General features: G+C 37.5%; 1 pseudogene; it reads right to left on the reverse strand.

The window, feature by feature from the left end:
• Positions 1 to 1,186: 1,186 nt before the first annotated feature.
• LOC148948308 (heat shock 70 kDa protein cognate 4 pseudogene) lies at positions 1,187 to 1,960 on the reverse strand (annotated as a pseudogene).
• Positions 1,961 to 4,504: the final 2,544 nt, after the last annotated feature.

Raw genomic sequence — 4,504 nt, forward strand, 5'->3', positions numbered from 1 at the left:
CCTATCTGCTGATCACAACATTGACACCTAAAATAAAAGAAAGAAAACGAGAACCATGAAAAACAAACAAAATTTGAGGAAATAACAGACAGGTGGAAGGGAAGCCTGACTCCTGAGCCAGCTGCTAATGGCTAATAAGTAGGCATTGACGTCAGTGAGTAGGCATATACATTGTCAGTGACGTTAGTAGTCTTTAATTCCCATTACACCCATTTTGGAAGGCCTTCTTCTGAAATGCTACCTTCTTCTGAGATGTCAACTTTCCATGTTCTTTTGATGAACCTACAGCAATTACTTCAGAACCCATAGCCTACTTATATTTAAGAGCATGGACAATATATATGTATGTCTATTATTCCTATTCATATTCCCAGACAAAATTTTGAATTTGTAAAAAAAAAGAGAAAAAAAACTGCTTACAGCGCAGTATAATTTTCTCTCTAAAAAAACAAGATTTTCTGTAGACTACCCTTTAAGAAATAGAGTATGTATTCAGTTTCATACACTAGATGCTAGTTTCCAACAGAAAAATGCACAAGATTGAAATGAGACTCTTTATTGGACATATTTCAAGACTGTATAATAAGGTACGAAATAAAATCTCAGTAGAAACGCATTAAATACCAAAATTCAATAAAACAAAACACGAAACTAACTGGATTATATCCAAGCTGAGACGATTCCCTACCTAGCGTAAGCGAAAATGTGACTGAAAACCACGATGATTTAGTATTATTAAATCTGAACAATCCCATTGTTTTCTTATTATTAGGTTACTTAGAAACTTGGATTTGCCACCTTTTAATATCAATTCTTTTTTCATATATCTTATCTGTGAGATTGGTTGTGGAGAATTTCATACAAATTATTAGTGTTAAATATAAGCGAATTCAGAAATGGCAATTATTAGCAAAATCTATTAAAATACGTACAAATAAGTTAAATATCTCCCTGTGACTTTATATTTGAATAAGTTGACATTCAAAGGATCAATAGCCAGTTATGCCAACTAATGCTATACTTCAAGCATAGTTCTTATTTAACTCAATTTCTGTTTATGAAGGTTAAAGTTACAAGAAAGATTTATCCTTAAAATTATGTTAACTAAATCAAAAAACAATTGGTTGAAAAGGAATCAAAGTCCATATCTTTTGATTTTTTATCCCAAACATATACTAGCTTACGAGAATCGCCAAGCCTCCTAAAAAAATTTAATCAACTTCTTCAATAATAGGTCCACTGCCAGAACAGGCACCAGGTTGAGCACCACCAGCACCTGGCATACCACCAGCTTGCCCATACAGCATGGTGATAATTGGACTGCACACATTTTTAACTTCCTTTTGCTTATCTTCGTGTTCTTCCTTTTATGCCATTTGAGTAGCATCAAGCCATTTGATAGTGTCATTACATTTCTCAAGGATAGTGTTCTTATCAGTTTCAGATACCTTACCTTTGAACTGATCGTCTTCCAATGTTGACTTCATGTTGAAACAGTATGATTCAAGAGGATTCTTGGCAGCGATCAGCTCTCGTTGTTTTTCATCTTCTGCGCGGTATTTCTCTGCTTCGGTCACCTTAAAGAAAGGGCAACCTTATCATTTTTTTCACCTTAACTAAAGTGAATGAATAGAAAATCCAAACAAGCCTATAGTTGGTTCCTATATGACCAATTGCATTGTCAATATTAATTTAGAAGATAGTTATAGGGATGCAACTCCAAGTTATAATTATCGATGTCCCATTTTCATGGCTACAAGAAGATCTGAAAAATCTACTTTCAAACTGGTTTTGACCCACAAGCATCTGTGTTCTATACATGACTGATAGGAAATCTAGCAAGGGGGGAGGGTAAGGTTCAATCTATCTATTTATCAAGGGGGGAGTAAGGTTGGTTCGGACTAACTGTGTAGCAAAATGTGGTTTGGATTAACGACTCTTCCTGACTACTTCGGTCCATGCACTCACCATGCAGGGTGTTACTACAGCTGATTTCGACTCTGTATCCCGTATTAAGAAGCTGAGACTAAACCTAATGGCAACCAGAGAACTGTTAAGAGATGTATTACCGTAATCCTAGTTTGTTTCAGACAATCCACTGCCAGACAAAATGCCTCAGCAATCCTCAAAAATCTCTGTTCTTCTTCTAGAATAGGGCACACCTAAATGAAACTATTTATTGGTTTGTCAAACAGTTCGAGGTATCGAACTGTAAGTAAGGAGCGATCCAGATCAATAGTAACCAAAACTCTAAAAAATGGAATTTTGATACCAATAGATACATCAAAAGAATTATATTTTTATGCTGATGTCAAATATATAAGTTTGATAAGTTTAGTTCTACCCATCAAGAGTTACGCGCCGAAGAAAATTTGCATTATTTTATCCCAAAAAAAGGGGAATCACACCGTAAACGTCATAGAATTTTAATAAAAATCACATCATCAGATTCAGCGTTTTAGTGAACTCTACTATAGAAGTTTCAAGCTGGTATCTGCAAAAAAAATGTGGAATTGTGAATTTTTTGCCAGAAGAAAGATTACGGATGCGTGTTTATTTATTGTCTTGTTCTCCAGGGATGATCGTATCGACTCAGTGGTCCTAGAATATCATGGAGTAGCTCATTCAAACGGAATTTAAAGTTCTAGTGCTCTTTTTAAGTGACCAAAAAAATGGAGGGCAACTAGGCCCCCTCCCAAGCTCATTTTTGCCCAGAGTCACCCGATCAAAATTTTGAGATGGCTATTTTGTTCAGCATGGTTGAAAAATACAGTAACTATGTCTTTGAGGATGACTTAATCCCCCACAATCCCCGGGGGGAGATCTGCAAGTTTTGAACTTTACCCAATGTTTACATATAGTATTACAATGTTTACAGTAAGTTTTCAGGGAGGATTTTTTCTGGTAGTTGGGGGGGGGGGGGTAGTCTTTCCATGGAGGAATTTTTTGTGGGGGAAGGGACATGGCAATGGAAAAGGCGCCGGATTTCGCAGCATTATTTAAAAAACGATCAGAAATTAAATAAAAAACACGATTTTTTCGAAAGTGAGAGTAGTACTTCCTCCATTGATTCTAGGACATGCCCTCCCTTTTTCTTAGGACATGCCCTTCCTTTTCCCATAGAATTTCTAGTACACGCCCTCTGACATCACGCGACAAACCCTCGCACCTGTACACTGCTATCAGCTGTTTCTACCGGAGCCCAGTTTCCAGCTGGCAAAATTACCGCCCAAGCAAGATTTGGCACGACCAGGTGTCACAATTGTAGGCGAAAGTCGTGTCCTGGCAAGATTTACAGAGATATTTACTTGGAATGTGGTCCGTATAATACACAAGTTTTAATAACAAGTGAAGTTCCTAGCCCCTTGCACCTGTTTCTAGTTGGCAAGAGTTCAATGGTTGGGTTAGGTCAGGTGTTTTTCTGTGACAAGTCTCCTTCATTTTTCTTTGACAGTCCTCTGACGTCACGCGACACACACCCCAAGCGTATGTTACACCACGCTACACACCCTTGCCTTTAAAGGGTCAGTTAAGCTGAGCTACCAACCCCTCGCACCTACTGTAATGCGGTTACCGGTTCTATTAAAGGGAACACAGTTGCCGAGACTCCACGACACACCCGCCTGGGCTCCAATGCCGTCATACGACTTACCCCGTTTCAATCAGACAGATATGTACTTTGCGTCAGGAACCCATGGGGGGATCCCCGCTTGTAGCTCATACCTTACGTAATGATTGTGCAACAGTGTCACGTAATACTTTTTTTCCATTAACTTAATGGCGGCACACACTTTATGTAAGGTCATGTAATGATTGCGCAACCATCACTGCCAGATAATACCGTTTTGACATTTTTCGCCCAAAAGCCTCAAGACATTTTCTTTTTTGGCGTTCCATTTTTCGCTCAAAACAACTTTCATATTTTTTTTCTTTTTCTTTAGTTCTTGACCCTGCCAGGACTCGAAAGGTCATTCCCTTCCAATTGCTCAGTGCCTTAACTGGAATGACTATACTGCTATTCACAGTATTTTGTTTCTGAAACCTTATTCTAAAAATAATCTATTACAAGCAAGAAGATTACCCATTCTTTTCAGCAGTCGTTAGAATGACGTGTTTACTGCCAAATTTGGCATGCACTTGAAAAACATCTATTTCCAGAGACAATAGCTCCCAATGTATTTTTAGCAATAAAGGGGAAATGTGTGTTTAAACTACGTAAACACCTAAGTATGAGAGACGCATCCCAAACAATAAATCCTAAAAACACAGATATTGTAAATAAAAAAAATTGAGAAGCAATAAAACATAAAAAAGACAGCTAAAAAACGCGGTGAAAAACAAAAGATGAAAATGTCATATTATCATATACGAAAAAAGAATCGTCTATTTTAGAAAGCCGGGGCTTCTAGCCTGCAACCTGGAGGGTAGGGGAGAAGAAGTGATATTAGATGCAATTTAAGACATATTAAGACCTTTTAAGGAAAATACCCATTTATTTGAGTTA

The sequence above is a fragment of the Artemia sp. Qi Xiang Cuo genome, chromosome 9, assembly GCF_049724085.1.
Source record: "Artemia sp. Qi Xiang Cuo chromosome 9, ASM4972408v1, whole genome shotgun sequence".
Lineage (NCBI taxonomy): Eukaryota > Metazoa > Arthropoda > Branchiopoda > Anostraca > Artemiidae > Artemia > Artemia sp. Qi Xiang Cuo.